At 43.0% G+C, this 20,338-nt stretch overlaps 1 protein-coding gene across 8 annotated transcripts in view; it reads right to left on the bottom strand.

Moving 5' to 3' along the window:
- The window catches only part of RESF1 (retroelement silencing factor 1), a 28,985-nt gene extending 13,811 nt beyond the window's left edge, over positions 1–15,174 (bottom strand). For 2 of the 8 annotated variants that reach the window (XM_053978408.1, XM_053978417.1), the window contains exon 1: positions 14,007–14,165. The gene's annotated coding sequence lies outside the window, so the exon portion shown is untranslated. Of the gene's footprint in view, positions 1–5,821; positions 6,000–12,479; positions 12,551–14,006; positions 14,166–14,489; positions 14,595–15,140 lie in introns of those variants that run through there. The other 6 variants (XM_053978412.1, XM_053978411.1, XM_053978413.1 and 3 more) reach the window with 6 other exon arrangements.
- Between the last annotated feature and the right edge of the window lie 5,164 nt (positions 15,175–20,338).

Genomic DNA, 20,338 nt, shown 5'->3' with positions numbered 1-20,338 from the left:
ATGATTTCAAAAGGGGAAGCTAGACATCACTACCATAGATAAATGATCCTAGAAAATAGAAGCTGGACCCCACCATCTGGACACACATCCTGGGATGTACATCCTAGGATATTGAAACCTGGAATAGATCACAATAGAGTATAGAAATTGGAAAGGAACCAGATATCACCATCATAGATTTACAATCCTAAAGTATAGAATTGTGACGTCAAAAGGTAGAAATAGAAACTGTTGCAAGCTCGCGTAAAAATGGGAACTAGAAACTACTGGGGAAAGCTTATGAATATGCATGAATATGATCAATAAATACCAGCACACCCAGCAATCAGTGTGCAGTTGGAGGGGAAAACCCCCACCACTGTACCCAGCGCTGTCTTTGCTCATAAGTTACCAAATTAATTAATAAATTGAATTGCTGCTTGATATATTGGCTGAGTCAAGCTTCTCATCTCTAACAGAAGGCACCATGTTGGAATCTAGTAGGTCAGTTTCATCATTGAAACTCAGTTCATTGCTTGGTAACGGCTAGCGTACATGTCCATCAAACTTTTTTCTTTCTAGGTATGTTTATATTTTTTCTTCATGGACTCTCATGGGATAGACTCCTTATTTTTGCAGGTGCAAAATGTTCTCTCACAAAAATAGATTGTTATGCAAACTGATTCTCATTCTTATGATTCTTTTCTCATGAGAACTCAACAGGCCAGCTTAGCCAAAATAGCAAGGCCTAAACCATGTTTTACGAAGCCTTTCTTTTATAAGGTTTTACATATATGTACCACCAACTATTTTCTGCTATGCTCGTTCTGTCATCCTGCCTCCTCTGTCAGGATGCAGCCACAGTTACCACCAAACCCCTTGTGTCAGTGTAGTTAAAAACTCCCTTAAGCCTGTGCTAAAGGGTCCTGACCCAAGGAATCTTGAAAGCCTCTTTAGCTCCAGGTATTCCACAGGCACACAGAGCCCCAACACTTGTTTCACCAGCTTTTGCCAACAAGCCCCTGTGCTGCACCTTTTCCCACCAGGGCTTAAGCAAGGGCCCCAGTGCCCCTCCCATTACTTCATCAACTGGAAACCCCCCAGCCTTTGGTCACCCAAACTTATCAGACATACAGTTAGCACCCCAGACAGAACCTGATGATCCTTCTCAGGTGCCATGGAGGGCACACCTCACAGAGACTTCCCATTTGGAGGTAGATGGCACCATCAATGGCATCATCATCTGTGTGTCCTCATGGCAGTCAAAATTCTGCCTTCAGTTGACCATAAAGGAGGGGACCACTTCTCTCACCCTCTGCAGTAGCCCACAGGTTACAGAAGCCCCTTCAGCCCATCCCAAGGTCAGTCAAGTGCAACTTCCCTAAGAGCTAGCCAGCCTGAGGATCTGTTTTTGAGAGGTTCTAACCTCTGCTGTGGAGTAACTCCAATACAATTCTATTCAGGTCTGCACAGCAGCAGTTTATCACTGCATGTAGCTGCAGAGCTATGCACCACAAAGAGCAGCCAAGTAACAGCCTCTGCTGAGTTGAACCTTGCCCAGCTGGAGCAGTGACAGAGTTTGTATTTATATATCTCTGTGTTACATGCCTTGTTTTTCACAGGACCACAGGTACATGTCAGATAAGCAAGATGCAGTAAGCTACCAGCAAGAATGGTAACAAACAGATTGCTTCAGATAAGCTCCAGACAGTAGGTCCTTTTACAAGTATTCCACTCCAATAATTTGGCCACTCTTACTCAGTGAGGCCATGCTGCAGTTATTTTTAACTAGAAAGGCCTACAAATGCCTACGAGGCATTAGGTTTTTTACTTCCACAGACAGAACCACTCATAGATCAGACGTTCCACGATGTTCCAGGGAAGGTACAATCTCCTGGTACTTTTGAATCAAACTCCCCCTACTTTGGGGACTCTGAGAAGCACCTTCCCTCCCTCCAGTGACCCATCACAGGCTAACACTCTGTGATCCTGCAAGCCCCAAAATTCATCATGTCTCTTTTCAGAGCACTGAAAAAACAGTGAGTATTCACTTGCACCCCTTCCCCTTTTAACAGCCCCAGCCAGTCAGCTCACAAGTCCAGTGGGTCCTGGCATCTGACCAGGGCTACTGGAGCAGGACACTCTGCCTCCGTGGGGGTAAAGCAGCTCAAACAATACCCCGATTGTAAAACTTGTCAGTGATGGATGGAGAAGGGGGATCATGGTGCACTTGGTGTAGAACAATGCTGAGACCAGCCTGGTTCAATAATCCCAAAGCTGAACATTCTGAGGATGTGAGGAACAATGTTTCCTGGCAGAAATTGGCAGGGAATGTGAGAATGTAACAAAGTTCATGATAAAGCAACCAAGAAGTGACAGTATTGATAATTTACCTGACACTGCTGAGCTAAAGGCTGCTGAACTGAAACAGCAGCCCAGAAACATCTGACTGACAGTGGAGTGCTATAAAAACCCAGTTTCAATTTTTAACAGCAGAAACTTGTTACGAATACATAGTTAAAGGCCTGACACTGGGTGCTCCAATAGTCTATTAGCATTCAAAAGAACCAGCCAGGTTCACAAGTACTATGGTTTACTAAATGCAACAGACATTGCTCTTTTGCAGTGCCAGCAGTATCTGCATAAACTGCAGAGCAGCTAAATATAGCCCTGACAATACAATGGCAATCACAAGCTCAACTTCTCACGTCAAAACACTCAGCACAGCTGAGGAGACAAGTCTTACCAAAAGGCACCCCTTCTGCAGAGGGCGAGGAAAATGTGTCCCTGCAATTTTCATGTCAAATTTTCATCCCTCAGCTAAACACAAAATCAGGGTCCTTTTATACCTTATTAGCCATTATTGTGCAAAGTGCTGTGGGTGGTCAAATTTTCTGTTCTTGGTGGTTGTGCCGTACACAGTATTTCTTGGTAGGAGGTATACCTGGTAGCAGTTGTACAAAACATTTCCTGGTATTAAGACTGCACTGATCCTTTCCCACTTTACATTCCTACCTGATGCCATGGCAACAAAAACCTCCATCAGGTTTCCATGTCTGCTCTAATCACTGATGCTCTGATGTGTGGGCCCCATCTCATATTGAGCTTTGCTATTTTCTTCACTGTTTTATTGTGCTTGACTGTTTTATATGTTCTTCCAACACTTTTAACATACCCCCTTCTAGAAGTGTGTGTGGAGATTCCTCCTCTGAGTGGGGACACCTCCAAGGTTATTTCCCAAGGCTGAGTTAGAGAGATATGCCCACAGACATTGGTATGAGTGAGCAACATCAATCTCTACTTGATTATTTTGTCAGCTTTATTGTCACTGTAATAACAGTTAACTATCTATATTGCTTAATAATTAATTCTGATTAAGGTCCTTTAGTCTAACTAGTATTATGATCAATATTATCATCAGTATTAACACCACATAAATAAATATTTTTTTCAAATTGGTTTGCCTTCCTCCATCCTGTGGGATGAAGTTGTATAAAGGTTCAACTACACCTGTGGAATTCTTTAGACATAAACCTTTGAGTAAGTCTGGAGCTAGGACTGGATCCAGCCACACCCAGACTCCTCTCTGAGGAAGAGGTTAGAAAGCAAGGGCATCCTTTCTGCACCCTGTGACTCATCAGGAGGGTACATGTGATAAACCTTGTGTGAAGCTTCCATTCTGCCTGTGACAGCTACCTAGGTATAAATTTTGCCCCCTCTCTGCCTCGTACTACAGTCACAAAAGCTGCCAAAACAATCAGTGCCATCCACCTTTCCTCTTATCTATGCACAGTCAGTTTGGATGTTAAAGACATTCCTTCAGTGTCCCACGAACTAGGCCTACCAAGCTCACTTTGCTTGTACTTGGAATGGCATTAATTATACCTTTACTCATTTACCTCCAGGCTACGGCTATAGTCCTGCCATTGATGCTAAGGTAGCTCAAGCAGTATTAGCTGAAATTTCTCCCACACCTGATGTCTGTCATTACCATTATCTTGCTGACTTTCCTAGCACATATAGAGGGGACTCTTACACAAGCTATGATTCCAAATTTCAACCCTCAAAGAACACCAGGAACTTTTTATCTTCCTGGTAAATGCCAGGGTCCTGCCCAGAATGTGAAGTGTTGGGGTAATTTTTGAGAGAATCTTTTTGCATGCCAGTACCAACGGTATTTCTGAAAGTGTCTTGCAGTCTTTTTTCTTTACCCAATCTACTCCCTCCTCCAAATGCAAATATCGAGCCTTCTAGGTTCTAAACTTTCGTCATGAAAGGCCCAGGTCTTAGTCAGCTGGGCTTACTCTCTCTATTCCTTGCTGTGCACACATTGCACCCGGGACTGGAGTACAAGGCACAAACACTTCCATTCCTCCTCTTAAAAATATTCAATGATATCAGCATCTGTTTGTGCAATGGTATCTAACAAGCATTAATTATAATTATTAAGCTAAGCAACTCATCAAATAACTGTACTCTCACCGCTTATGTGCAATACAACACACACTGATGACAGAGGCAAGAGGTAACTGTACTACCACTCTTAGAGTCAATAAAGTGGATTGACTGTAGTCATAAGAATGAGCTCAACTCCTTGATCAAATTATTGACAGTTTGGCTCAGGCTTACAAGGAAGTAAAGGCCTAGGCCATGACCAGGTCAAGGACTTTTCTAGTTCCAACCTATTCTTTGAAAACCCACATAGGAACAGGGAGACACAAAGAGCTTTGATGCATAAGAGTTGGGAACACCAGCCAAGTGAATAAGACATGAATAGCAGGTAGTTCTTCCAGAACTAATTACTAAGGAACAAATGAAGTTGTGGGTGCAAGGAATTTCATGCCTACCTTTTCCATGGCATTTAATTTGACTGAGAGCCAACCACTTTATTCCACAAATATGAAAGCCCAGGTGAGCTTTTTTTTGATCTCTCCCAGCTGCATGGTTGTAACCTCTCCTTGAGCTGGGTCACCTTTAAGTTCCTCCTCGAGGCTGAAAGACCCTTTACCAGCTGCAGATCTCAGGTGATTGATATTGTTCATAACTTTGTATCATAGGACATTAGGATAATGTATTAATACTTTTGAATTATTACTGTTACTGTATGTGTACAGTAAGATTAAACCTTGCCGGGGCACTTTCTTAAGCCTCACTTTTACATAATTTACTTCAATAAAACCACTTTTCCAGCCACATTTTCCAGCAACAAGTGTAACTGAGGCATTCACAATAGCTCTAAAATATTCTTATTCACTGCTAAAAGCTCCCTTTAATAGAACCAAAACTCTATAAACATACATACTTCAATGCCAGCCACTGTGGTCACAGCTATTTTGTACCTCTGCAGAACGTAGTTCGGCAAACAGAAAATTCTAAGAACTGAAAGGACAAAAGTTCAGCTGCAGGCCAGCAAAACTTTGCTCTCCTATTTCTACTTCTGGACTTGTAGCAGCATGTCTCATTTAACCTAAAGTATTTAAATCTAATTCAGCACATCTGATTTATGGTGTTATAGAAAAACAGCCTGAATCAACCAAACACACACAAAGAAAGGAGTACATAAATATCCATAATTCTCATTTTCCCCTCTCTATAACTGTATTTTAGATACTTTTTAGATGTGTCATTTTAGATGTCACAACAGCACCAGCACACAGGAGTTTTCCTGCCCCAAAATTCTTTGCAGTTACATTGGAGATAAATTGTTGGAAATTGCCTTAATCTCAGATTGCAAATCAATGACAGAATGTTTGCAGTAAACTTAAGCATATGTAGACTAGTAGTCACTTCTCTTTGCAAATTCCCATTCCACCACTTCCAACACTGTATTTCCCCCTTTTACCTATCAACTTCTTACAAATCCTGATGGGATTCATCCAATAGTCTTTAAAGAGCTGCTGATATCATTGCAAAGTCTCTCTTAATGGTTTTTGAGTTATCTTGGGAATCTGGAGAAGTCCCAGCTGACTGGAAGCTGGCGAACGTTGTCCCAGTTTTCAAGAAGGGCAAGAAGGAGGACCCTGGAAAGTAGAAGCCTGTCAGTGTCACTTCAGTGTCTGGTAAAATCATAGAAAACATTTTTCTGAAAGGCATTGAAAAACACTCAGAGGACAACAATCATCAGTCACAACCAGCACATGGCTTCGTGAGGGGAAAGTCAGCTTGTCACACCTGATTTCCTTCTACAACAGGGTAACCCACCTAGCTGATCTAGGAAAGCTGGTACATGAATCTTTTTGGACTTCAGTAAAATGTTTATAGGATGGTTATGTTTTATTCCTGTAGCCTTCATGTTGCATCAGGCTGTCCTTCCCAGCCTTCCTTTTTGTTTTCAGCATTGTCTCTTCCCAACACCAGGACTCTTAATGTGATTTTATTCAGTGTTATCCAATACTGAATAAACAGTATTTCTCAGTTTGTTAGTGGGGTTTTTGTTTAGACATGAAGTGAATACACTTCATTCCCACAGTCTTTAAAAGTTGAGGTGCTTTCTCTTGCCTTTGGCATGCCTTTTGGCTCTACTGTCAACAATGGCAACTCAAGAAGCTGCATTTCCCAGTCAAATTTTGCAACACCTGTCTGCAGCCACAGTGTTGTGCCCAGAGAAGCAGAGCAGCCCAGCTCCATGTGTGTGGCAGAACGTCCCTCTCTACCCCAGATGGCTGGTGCCTATGGAAGAGATAACCCACTCAAGGCCAAAGGCCTGGCAGGGGGTCACTGCTGGTGCCAGAAGGGCTGAGACCCCCAACTAAGAATCAATATCTTGGTCTGGAGAGAAGATGTGGGAAGAGATTAAGAAAAGTAAATGTCATTGACCAAAAGACACTGCTCTTTACAACTACAAAAGTGACACAAATTATTACAGAGATAGAAACCTCTCACACACTCCCTGGAAATGTGTAGGGCAGCTTCTCCTATGAAGCTTGGACACATCTTTGTAGATACTTTTCCAGAAATTGACGGGAAAGATTTGATGTAAGATTCAATGTATCTTACCATCCAATCCATCAGCAAGGATGGTCAGATATATTGAATCCTAATCTATATTATTTCCTTGTTAGCTGTAATATAGGTATGTCAATCATGCTCTATTTTCTATCTACTAGCAGCGTCTCTTTGTTTATCCTGTGTGGTAAGAAGTGAGAGTTAAGTCTTATGTCTGCTTTCCTTGGTCTATTCAATTAATTATTCATTTTGCAATAGACCTAATCGGCCATTTTTAAGAACTTGTGAAACAAGAGTGAGTTTTATGTGTTGGCCACCCCAGTTACATTACTGTCTACTGTCGAGGGCCTGGGCAGAGGCAGGGCCTGGTTTAAACTCCCCTCTCCATTTGTAACAGCGTGGTGATCCCAGCCCACGAGCAGTGCCAGCTGAGGCCAGAAGGCTCTGAGTCACACCAGCCCAGAGCCTTTGCCTTGCTGTCTTCTGCTATGGAGAAGGCAAAGTCCCTCCACAAGTTCTAGCCCTTGACCATGTCCCAGCCACCAGAGTTGCCACCACCAGAGAGATAAAGGGAGAGAGGGGGGCTGCCACCATTTTCCCTTTATCTCCCCCCATGGCAGGCATCACTTCACCATTTTGAGCTTCTCTTTGTTCCCTGGGAGTCTGGGAGATTTCAGCAACTTCCTAAAAAACTGGTGCTCTTACTGATATGTTTTGCCTGTTGCTATTTTGGGGTTTTTTTAAGTAAACTGTTATTTTTCCACTTATATCTCCTCTACTTTTTTCTCCTTATTGGTGGAATGGGATTGGTTAAAACTAAGGGGAAGTAACTCATTTTAGAGTGTTCCCCTAAACTGTCTTAAAGCAAGGTTGTTCAAGCAGGACCTGCCTTTCATAAGCTCATGCTGGCTGGGCCTGATTCACTGGTTGTCCTATAGGTGCCGCGTGATGTCACTCAAGATGATCTGCTCCATGACCTTCCTCAGTACAAAAGGCTGTAATTGTTATTATAGTGCACTATTTATTAAACTGGTATTCTCAAAACTAGCTTAATAATTGTCAAGAAGAGATTGGTTTTGGTCACCCACACTCATGACCATGGGCAAATCTCTTTCACTCAGCCCCAAGGAGTTACCACAAGAAGCATTCCCACTTAAAGGAAGAATCTCCACACACTCTCCTAGAAGGGGTGTGCTAGAAATCCCTACCATAAAAAAGAGAGTTTGGGCTTCTATAGGATAATGTGATTGATTGTCAGTCCTACATTGCTAGGCTAGGTCAGCAGAACATAATTCATTTCAAATACATGGTTAGTACTACCACTCATTGGTTCCTTTTATCAGGAAACATCTGTCTCCCACATCCATGCCAGTGCCAGTTCCCATCAGGAAACACCAGTTTCTTCACATCCTCCTATTGTTTAATTTTGAGGTGTTTCAGTCAGACTGATATCAGCATTCTTCAACATAAAAAACAACATGGCCACCCCCCCTCCATCACTGGTGATTTCTGCAAGTAGGGTGAAGTTCAAGCTGTTGCACCCCCATTTATACATAAAGAACATCCTGTTACGCTCACAAGTTTCCAATTTTAGTATTTATGTCAAAAAATTTTGAAATTCCATTTCAATAAGGATGTTTGATGCAGGACTACAGCTGCAGATTTCTATTTATTACACCTCATGGTAACAACAGGGAAATGTTGAAGTACTAAGGCCTGAACAACAGGCCTTGGGCCAAAGTTGACCTCTAGATGAACCTTCCAACCAAATATTATATGTATCTGCTCATTGGCAAAACATGGTTTCAGTATTTAGAACCCAGGCAAGGCCAAATCTAGCCTTGGTTGGGAGTACAGGATCAAAGACAACTCCCATGGTTTGTCCTTGAGCCCTGGCCAGGCTTTGGAAGAAACCCAGTAGGAGAAAGAAACCAGATGTTCCCACACCAGAAGTTGTGGTAGCTTGTTTATTTAACAGAATAAAAATGGGACTGTCTCACAGCTAAGTCAGAAGCCTTGTTTCCTGCGGCTGGAAACACCTGCAGGATTTCCCAGTTACCAGAAGTGGTTCTCCACTCCTTTGCTGTGACAGTGGCTTCCCCCAGCTAATGCTTATCCTATCTTATATTTTTGTAATTCTTTGCAGTTTCATATTATATTAAATTACCCTTACTCCTTAAGTTGGTGTCTGTGTCTTTTCTGACCCTATCCATGGCAAAACAAATTTAGAAAAACAACGAAACGAGCATCAATGTCTGAATGTGCTTTAAATCTTAGTGGGAACCCAGAAATTCTGCAGTTGAGAAATTACAATTATGTAATTCCATTTTAGGAATGGAATTATTCAGGGGATAGTACAAAAAACAAAAATCAAGGAAAAGGCATGCCATGGCATCTGGCAATGGTCCCAATCCACTGTCCTAAAGCTACTAATTGCACCCAGCAACACTGTCATAAGCGTCATGGGAACTGCGGTCATAGTCAACGGGTCAAGAATAAAGAAGTAATTCTTCTCACCACAAATGAGCTAATGCAGACAAACACCACATATCAACAACCAGAAGCACTAAATACAGAAAAAAAAATCTGAGTTTGTCATAAGCAACATCAAAACTGAGCTCCAAGAGGTTATTCTAAAATGTAAAAGTGACTCTTCTACAAGCACTATGGACACACCAGGCATTTGGAGGAGCCATGCTTTCACAAAGAATTTCAACATTCTAGTTTTCCATGGTGCCAAGCAACACACCAACACCAGCAAAAGCGATGCCATTGTCCAGAACAAAATTAAATCTTCAAGATTGTATTTGATTGCTTCATTGTATCAACCAAGCATTTATTGCTTACATTCCTCAGAGAAAAAAAAATGTTCACTTTTGAGTAATAGCTGTAAGCCTGAGAAAGCAATTTTCAACATAAAAGATTTGTGGGGAAAAGGCATTAATAACAGGGACTGGATTCATCAGACGAATTGACATCACCAAATATTCCACTTGAAATCCTACAGATGAAAGCTTTTCTAATGGTAGCATCAGACTCCTTTATACAGGAATATCCTTGCCTCTGCAGAAAAGTTCCTGTATATAACTGAAGCACACAGATATAAGTATTATCTACAGCTCATGCTTTTCTAGTTGTGAATATTACTATGATGGAAGAAGGTCAGCTAAGGATGAGGCAGAGTCCTAAGCTGCCTTTTCTTAGATGGAACAACATTTTTTTGAAAATACCTACACCCCTACACTTCTACTGCAAATTTCTATTCACCATCACACTGGTCTGCCAGTGGACATGGTCAGCACAAAAGACACAAACACCAACTTTAAGAAATAAGTGTAATTTACTATAGTTTAAACCAGCAAAGAATTACAAAAGGATAAACTAAGCAATGCACGTAATCACTACTACAGAAGATTACCTACAGTAATTAAGAAAGGTACATCACCTAATATTTTATTGTCATCCAGATCTGCACTTCAGCTGGGGAGCTCCAGCCACAGCAAGGGACTGGAGAGCCATTCCTGGTAACTGGGAAATTCTTCAGGTACATCCACCTGCAGGTGAGGTCTCAGTCTTCACTGTGAGAGGGTCCAGCTTTTATGCTGGTGAATAAACAAGCTTCCAGATCTTCTCGTGCAGGAACATCTGGTTTCATTCTCCTCCTGGGTTCCACCCAAAGCCTGGCCAGGGCTCAAGGAGGAATCAAGGGATTTGGCTTTGACCATGTACCTCCAAACAAGGCCAGGTATCTGATTTCATGGCCCTGACTGGCCTCCAAACAAGGAAAAAATACATTGTTATCACACTACATGTTTCACTAACAATCATGCATCTTTCAGTAATAAGTGGGTACAAATATTATACAATGTTTGGTTGGAAGGTTCATTAAGAGTCAAGTTCAGCTCAGGGCCTATTGTTCAGGCCTCAGTACTTCACAGAAACAAGTGAAATGCAGAGAAACCATGAACATGCTTCCGCCTCTGAGGAATTTCCAAATTCCTTTCAAGTTTCAATGCACATTTAAAGAACTGTCTTACATCCCCAGTAGTTGTAGATATCCCCTTTTAGAAGTATTGTTCCCTAATCATACAACACCTAATTACCACTCATTGGAGACAAGTTTGCAATCTATGTACAGGTACTGACTGAAGTGCAAATTAAGAAGTTAACTGAATTTCAGTCATTGAAATCTTTCACAAGGACATACTAGAAGAGCTCTTTGGCATATTTGCATTTTATGAAGACCATTTATATCCAGCATGAAGGCATAGTGCTACGTTCAAGATCATAGGAGTGTTTTTTAAAAGTCTTTAAAAATCTTCTGATTGGTGAAGTTTCCTGCCTGTTATAAGTTACAATATCAATCCTTCCATTAAATTAGCTCCCTTGAAATTCCTCCAAGTATAAATTCCTACATTTCCACTGCCCTATGAAGTTTTGAAACTCCTGAGAGCTTGAATTGCTTGTTTTTATCAGAAAGACAAATTATAGTCAGAAACATTATAGTAACGCCTAGCAATCAAATGTGTGAAAAGATAAAAATCTTTCAGCAATGGGAAAGCACTACAGTTCTTTGAAAAATTGCATGTAACAGTATTGAATATGGCTTAGAAATGCTTAGAGTAACAAAGACAGGTTGTATTTTCCTTAACCCTATTTTCTTCCCCATTTCTACCTCTTCAGTTGCACGGATGCTGCCACTTGCGATGCTTCAGGATGAACCGAACTAGACAATAAAATGGCATCCACACTTTCACTTTGAAAAGAAAAAAAGATTACTTCAGCAATCTTGTGTGTCTCTTCAGACAGATATGGAGTGGTCCCTGAAGGAACAGGAGCTCCTCACTGGTCTTGGCTCCTAGAAGGGACAACAGTCCATGAGCTTTAAGTGCTGCTCTTACCAAAGGAGCAATGACCTATACCAACAATACCACCAGAGTCTCCTATGTCCTGATTACCAGTAATATATCAAAAGATCCCCCGGCAGATTTTGAATTCCAGTTTCCTGTGCAGCACCAATCTCCTTTCATCAGTGCACTTTAACAGCTTAAAAAGGCAAAGATTAGCATTACCTAATGCTAAAAACCAAAATGGGTATTTTTCACCATTTTTCCTTGCTTTTCTTTTTTCTTTCCTTTTAAGTCAACAGCAGGCTCTAAGGTTTTTCACAAGTTTTCATGGCCATGCTTAGCAAAGGAGGAGCTCCTCTAAGAATCAAGATAATTGAACTGCACCTTCTTGGCTTTCTGCTCCCTCTTTTACTCCTTTTGCTGTGTCTTCATCCATGCCTTTTAAATTATGGGCTGGGGAGTACCGCTCTGTGTATGACAACTGTTAATCTTCAACACAAAGAAGAAAGGCTCAACATCAAACTAACAGGTTAATTATTACAAGACCACAAACGCTATGACAGTCTCACATCCCCAACCCACTGATATGTTGTTCATAGCTGCAGCAAATGAAGCCGAACAAAAAAAAAGGCAAATAAAACAGTTCGGAAAGGCTGATTTGTGTCAGTTTTAGAAATATATAAAAATAGTCTCCTACCAACACACCTTAGCCTGCAGAAAACAAGCCAAGTCAGCAATTCGTTGGCTTCTAAAGAGTCTGTTTGAGGGACAGCCTCCTGCAAATCAGAGTATTTTAATGATTTACAACTATTTTTTTGAAGATTAGTTGGAAGGGGGAAAAGCAAAAAAGCACCTGTGTTTTAAATAGAAATCAGAACCATAACAATAAAAATAAAACTTCTAAAAAATCTAGCAGACCAATGAACCGGAGAAAGTTTTAGCTTTTATTTAGAAAGAAACCCCATAACAGACTTGACATAAAGCATGCTGTAATGTTTTTTGTCTTCTGCCAAAACATCAGACAATATAATATTTCCTGGGAAAAAAATACTGTTTAAGCTTAAACTACAAAGAGAGCTGGATCCTTGAACTCTGCCTCCCAACTCACTGCAGTGAGCCACACAAACACACTGAACTAATGGGTCCTGGTAAACATCTTGGGAACCACCGCAGTAAATTTTCCAAGACTTTGCACCTTGAGACCCAGGGGAACTTTTATGCTGGCACAGGCATCAAGAGTAAAGGATTTAATTTTGTAGACAGTAATGTAAAAGCAATCATTATCACAAGTCTGTTTTCTCTGCCAGGAATATCTGTTTGAATGTTTTGGGACATCACTTGGCTAGTTCAAGGGAACAGGGTGATAAGCACCCAGTTAGGAGTTTTTGATGTTTGTAACAAGTTTTACTCCCATCATTCTCTGATTAATATTTTCTCAGGAGAAAATATTTTCCAGGCGTCATGATGAGCTGGTTTTGTTTTATTCTATTTTTAAATCCTCCCAGGAGGCTAGTTAAGAGCAGGGAAATGCCCAAAGTTACCACAGAGCTCCTAGAAGGAGTTGAGTCAGTCTCCTAAGAACTTCTAGGAAAACAACTGCCAGCATTTCTATGGGCTTCTGAAACACATCCTGTGCTCCAGCAGAAAACCTGCTCCTGTTCTACCTGATGCCTCCGGTTTTCATTGATGGCACGGACAAACAAAGCACATCTTCCAAAGCCCAGGAAGAAAGTTGCTACACAGGGGTACTTGCACTTTTTTCTCACATTTCCATCTGCCTCTGCAGATGGAATAAATAAGTTACTTCTATCAGCTACACTACTCAGACAACCCAAAGCAGAAACAGCAAGCCTATACCTCTTTAAATATGTTGTTTTCTTTTTTCTTTAATAGTATAAACAGTTTTATCAGTTCCACCACAATACACGACTGCAGGCATGCCTCTTACACAAAGCAGAGCACTGGCTCCTTACCGCACATCTTGTGATGCCTATCTGAGAGGCTGAAGCAAAAAAATCACTAACGCTGGACTTTCATCGCAGAATTTAAACATAGGACACTCAAAACATCCAGTCTTTAACCCTGACAGTGATTACTTTCTCTTGTCAGTTTTGTTTCGGGGAGGGCGGGAAGAGGGATTTCCTCGTTTGTTGGTACTTTGGGGGTTTTTAGTATCTTTCAACCGCATCTCCCTGCATTGTCATACCCTGCAGAGAAATACAGCAAACAAACCTCTGCGTCCTTAAGGTGATCGGGGCGGAGGATGTGTTCCGGAGCCTGCGCATCGCATTGTTCTTGTTCAGGCACCCGCAGGACTCTCGCTAATTGATGGTAATTGGTTCAGCGAGGCGAGCAGCGGACGAGCTGCCGGGCCCCGCGCTCCGCTCGGGTCCCCCGCGCCGCCGCCCCACCGCGCCCCGCGGCCGCCCCGGCGCTGCGCGGCCCCGCTCGCTGCTGCGGCGCCGAGGCCTCCCCACTCCCCGGCCCGGCCACGGAAAGGGCTCCGCCCGCCCGCCCCGAGCCCGCCGCAGGGGCCGGCAGCTCCCGGGGAGCGGCTCCTGGCAGCCGCCGGGTGCCGACCCCGCGGCCGGAGAGGAAGGGAGGAGAGGAGAGGACAGGCCGGCACGGCCCCCGCCGCCCCCCGCCCCGCTCGCTCGCTCGCTCCCTCCCTCCCTCCTTTCCTTCCTTCCTTCTCGCCGCCGCGCACGTCCTCACCGAGCCCAGCCAGCCACTCGTCCGGAGCCCCGACTGTCGGCCCCGATGGGAGACGGAAGGAGACCCAGACTCCGGGCAGCGGGGCGGGAGCTCCGGGGCCGCGCTGGGGCGGGGGCGGCGCGTCCTGCCCGCCCGGCGCGGGGTGTGCGGGGTCGGGGCCGCCGGCGGAGGCGAGCGCGGTGCCCCTGGGCTCACCCGCGGCCAGCGGCGATAGATTGAGCCTCCTGGTCCTCAGATCCCTCCAGGCTAAGCCCCTCCTCCCTCCCCCTTTTCCCTGCGCCCTTCCTGCCTTCTCAGCTCTCCAGAGAACTCCCACAGCTCCTTGCTTCAAGCGCGTCACATTTTTTTAAGAAAAATAGAGTGGTCCTTTCACATTCCCCCCACGAACTGAGGACCAATTGAGACTTCAGTTAGAAGAATGTTATAAATATTCTGATAAAATAATCGATTTAATAATGTAAAAGAGGTAGTTATGATTACAAGTAGAAAATTGTGAAGTATAAGGTATAGGAATGTCAGGAGTGCTGTGTTTAATATATGCAGCAGAAACCTCGCCAAGAAGCTAATGGATGTCTTATGCTTTATTCAAGAAACTCTGGAGACCATCATGCAGAGCAGTTATGCTGCTTGGAAACCCCCTACCCTTCCTACCTTCATTGGAATATCAAGGATTCCAATCAGTAGAGATGCCCCAATTGTCTTAGGGTAGGAATATTGATGAAGTTATTTAACTCGCAAAACGAGTCGTGGTTAAGGTTAAATTTAAGAGCAAGCATATTATGCATAAAATGTAAAAGAACTTATGTAACGATGACCCAGCAGAAAAGTATATCAAATGGATGGATTTTGTTTACTGAGTAGAACATGCTTGGAGGAGTAATTCCCTGTGTTCCTGGCACCAAAATAAAGAAGTGTCTGCTTATTCACATTGTGTGGAAAAGCCATGCTGTGAAAAGCCAGTGTCTGTGAAGGAGAGAGAGGACTCCAGCAAATTTATTCCAATACAGGGAGAGAGTGTACTGGGCAATACCCCTGTGAAGCGTCTCTCAAAGTTTTGGAGGGCACAGCCTCCTTTTATCCTAAACTCCTGACCGCATGTTGCCACGTTCCTTTCCCCATTGGCTGAGGTATTAGGAAAGCATGGACTTCCTGAACCACCTACTACAAATTCTCTCTTGAACATGCATGGTCATTTCCCCCTAAAGTTCAGGCTTTCTGAGTTCCGCAGTAGACTTTGTTCAGACCCCTTTCTCCTATTACTCTAAAGCTCAGAAAATCAAACTGCCTGGGTCCAGCTCCCTGGGTTCTGTAACTTGTTTGGCTTGATGCTCATAGAGACATGAAGATTCATTTCCCCTAAAGGCCCCCATACCATTCTTCCAGAACCTGACTGGTTCTTTCAGTCATTCCTGGAGACAATAACACCCTATTTCTTCTATCATTCATGAAGACCCCCACCCATCAAGTTGTTTGTGAAGACATTAGCATATATTTTTCCTATCAACATAAAATTGATGGAGGATAAGTTTTTTCCATGTCATTTGCTCATACAACTGGAGACTAATAAAAATTCACTGGAGTTATCCCAGTGCATCCTGCACCATCATGAAGTAATGCCTGCTTCTTAAAACTAAATTGGTGTTAAGGAGTTTTATTCCTGCATTTTGGTGACAACTGGATAATGCTGAAGTCCGACATTCCGAGGATGTGAAGAACAATGTCACAGGTGAGGATGTGGCAGACAAATTTCCTTATAAAGCAACCAACAAGTGGTACTACAGATAAGGTATCCAAAGTTGCTGGGTTGAGCAAGCTGGCCTAGAAACATATGATAGGCAGTCAATAACTTTATTAACTTTATAAACTGGTCCTTTTTTTTTTTTTTAAGAAATTTTCTATCAGTTTCAAAGTATTAGAAAGCAGGCATTCTTTATTGCATTGCTAGTCACCTGGAGGGTATTTCCTCTAATTAGGTGTGTCATGACACTTTACAACAAAGCATTTATTCTACCATGCTCATACATGGATTACAGTATATTTCCTGGCTAAGACATAAACATCACTTTTCCTAGAACTAATTTCCATACATCTGCCTCTTACTGGAAGTCATCTTATGATTGTAGAGCGTTATCTGAAGGGATTGCTGGTGGTCCTACTCACCAAGTGCCCACAGTGTTAGAGATGACCTTGTCTTGACCTTCTCTTAGGGCATGTGCTGTTGCTTCTTGTTACATGGCTGTGCCACAAAAGCCACTATATCCCTCATTATCTGTTTATCCACTGGTTCCAGCTACATTTAGCATCTTATGTGTCTACTTTTACATTGTGTTATCTGCTTCTTTGAAATGCACTGTTCCTTTCTTTGGACTAGTAAAGCATTATGTCCTGTTCCTGGCTAGGTCTCTGTAGAAGCCTGGGCACCAAGGAGTTAATGTTCTGCTGTGTCTCAAACAGCAGTAGCCACTATAGTGCAAGTGGGCAAAGTAGAACAGCATGTGGCAGGAGAGGAAGTCTGCATGTAGGAAGAGCAGCACCTTTCTGGGGTCCACTTCCCTGCTCTCGTCCATGGAGACTACACACACAAAAGACAGTGCAAGCACCGAGATGAGGTCAAGAAGCGGGCATGAACTGTTGACCAAAGCATTGAGACCACCAAAAATCCTCAAAATCCCACAACCCACTTCTAGAGAGGTCCTGCTGAGAGATCTAGATTGTCTGGAGAGCTTTGCCAATCATCCATACCTATGAATATATCAAGAGCAAGTGCTTGATTCATCACCTGGGATAGGGTAATCCTGGTTATATGTGCAAATTGGAGACTGAAGGAGTTAAAAAACACAGTTGCCTATCTGAAACATTGTTAAGGCTAAGGAAGGATTTGCAATAAGATAAACACAAAGAGAAGGAATTTGCAACAGGAAGGCTCCCATTCCAGGCCTGGTGGAGGCTTTATCTGGTTAGCATATCCTGGTCAATACATCCAGACAAAAATTTCTGCTGTGGCAAGCTGTGTGAAAGGAAGCGACTGCTCATACACATACCACTGGTCAAACAAAGATCACCCCATATTATGGACAGATAGTACCTGTGACCAACAAAAGCCCCTCAAAACCTTGGAGTAAGCATTCTCGGGAGGACCTTGCCTTCCCTCACTTTTGCACATAATGAAGGCACACTCGACCTCACTTCACATGTAAATTAGGAACACCATGCCTCCATCCATACTCAGAACTTGGACTGTATAAAAGTGGGACCACCAAAAGAATGAGAATCACCCCACCATCAAGAAGCCCAGGGTGAGGAAGGACCAATGGGACACCTCTGACTCCATGAATGATGAATCTGCTTGATATCTCTCTCTTTCCTCCTCTCTCTTCTCTGTTTTCTAGTTCTTTTTCTATCTCTCTACCTCATGTTTGTTGTTAAATAAAGTCCATGTAGTTGACTCCAGAGTCATCCCTCACTACTAGCAGGGATGTGAGGCTGAAGAACAGGCCCATGAAAAGAGATCTGGTGATTTGGATTGATGGCAAGTTGGGTATGAGTCAACAGTGTTCCCAGGTAGCAAAAAGGGCCAACCACATCCTGGGGTGGATATCAAGCACAGCACTTTGAGCTGTTTGAGGGAGGTGATTATCCTGTTCTACTCTGTACTGGTGCGACCTCGCCTCTGTAGGGAGAGTTGTATGTGAGTTTTAGGCACCTCAGTATAAGAGTAGCATCAAATTACTAGAGAGTGACCAAAATGGTGAATGACCTCAGCTGTAATCTTTATGAAAATTGGCAGAGGCCACTTGATTTCTTCAGCTTGGAGAAGAGAAGACTGAGGGGTGTCCCCATGGCAGCCTACAACTTCCTTGAGGCAGATGTCATGAATGAGTATTTTGGCTGCTTAAAGAATCATCACCAAAGTTATTAGTAAAGGAGGTTTTAATATATATTTGTGAAAGCATGGCTTAACAGAGTTCAGTGGCAAAGTTTGCTACCACATAGAATAAAGCATATAAAGAAAAACTGGATCAGAACATATTTAAACTAATTATCACAGACTTTGGGTTAGAAAAGGATGAGAGTGCTAAAGAGTAAGGGAGACATTCCCATTGGGTCACAATATTCAGGACAGATCCCCTTGCCAAACTTAGCCTCAGGCTTGCTCAAGGGTTTTATGTCTAAAGGATTTAGGAACACTTAATCATAATTTTAACACTTACAAAATTATTCAATAGAGTTTGCTATAAGCAAAGTAACTGAACCGTAAATCTAAGTTGGCACTATTCATACAGTACTTGCTCCAGGGTATCTAAAGCAAATCAGACACTCAGACACACAGACAGAAGTCAACATGTACAAAGAGGTCAGTGAAATACTCATGTGGAATGCCTTTGCATCTCTCAGCAGCCTGAGCCTTGAAGAATGGTGTATCAACACAGACCCCCTTGTCAGCTTTCAGAGATGGTCCTCCAGGTATAAGTGTGAGAGATGGCAGCACTGAGAGGTGTCCCACTCAGAGGCTCATAGATTCAGAGGCTGGGCCACACAGCCTGCTGACATCCGAGAGAGCTCTGAGGGTCTCACTTAAGACTGCTACTTACAGGGTTGCAAAATACATGGCTTCAGGCATCTGTCAATCTCCAGGATGATTCAGGCAAGTAATGTTCCAAGGCTGTCAGGGCAGGCTGATTATCTCTTGTCCTTTGTTAGGCAACAGAAGCTTCTGTTAAGGACAGTGCCTTCCCACCATAGTCATGCATGAGTTTCTGGTAAGATTGAGGGAAGTTTCATTGCCTTAGTCATACCTCAAGGCTTAGTCCTAAAGAGAATTGCTGAGATTGTAGAGCAGCCTGAGGAGGGGAGGAATGCACCACCAAAGGGAGCAGTGGAGGAGAAGGTGCTGATCTCTTCCCTCTGGTGACCAGTAATGGGAAATGGAACAAAGCTGTGTGAGGGGAGGTCCAGACTTGACATTAGGAAAAGGTTCTTCACTGAAAGGGTGGCCAGTCAATGAATAAGTTTGCCAAGGAATTGCTTGTGGCTACAAGTCTGTCTGAATTCAAGGAGCATCTGACAAAGAGCAACAATATGGTTTGGTTTTAGAAAATCCTGTGAGAGGCCGAGAGTTGAATTTGATGATCCTTATGAGTCCCTTCCAACTTGAGATATACTATGATTCTGTCATCTGAAAATCAGCTGCTACAGACCTGAATATCCTTTTCAACATGCCAAATGGGTTTCAAGAGCCTGTGCAAATAAGGAATTAAAACTTATTTCTGAATTAAAACAAACTCAATATCATGTTACAATTCTAATTACCCTTGCACACATGCCCACACCCTCACAGGCACTTCACCACACCCCATCACAGCAGAGCTATCCGGAGTCTGTTGCAGCAGATGCACTTGGGATGCTCATTGGGTATTGGTTTACTTGTTGCCCAAGGCTTTATGGTTTCCTTGCCAGCCAGTGTCTAGTCTTTTGGGAATCCTTGACCTTTGCATTCTCCAGATTCCAAGGTGTCAGAGCATACCTCCCAGCCTGGTGCTGTTGGTGTGGCACCCCTACCCCTTCCTCCACTGTCAGGCACGGCCTCCCCTTGGTAAAGTATGTATACTAGCACAGTATCCTGTGCAAACAGGAACTGGAATACAGTGAGGTGTGACCAGCATTCTGTGAGTCAAGTTATCTGCTCCCCATGCTGAATTTTCTCACCTTTTGTAAACATAACTATGTTGTCAGACAACTTTTACAATAGAAGTTGCTTAATGAAGAACTTTGGGTTTTTTTAACTGATAAGACTCACCCAAATCACTCAAGCATTGTGTAAGATCACATCCCCTAAAGAATATGCCTTA

Source organism: Vidua macroura, chromosome 5 (genome assembly GCF_024509145.1).
Source record: "Vidua macroura isolate BioBank_ID:100142 chromosome 5, ASM2450914v1, whole genome shotgun sequence".
NCBI lineage: Eukaryota > Metazoa > Chordata > Aves > Passeriformes > Viduidae > Vidua > Vidua macroura.
The sequence above is the reverse complement of the archived record's forward strand: the minus strand, read 5'-3'. Positions and strand labels throughout refer to the sequence as shown.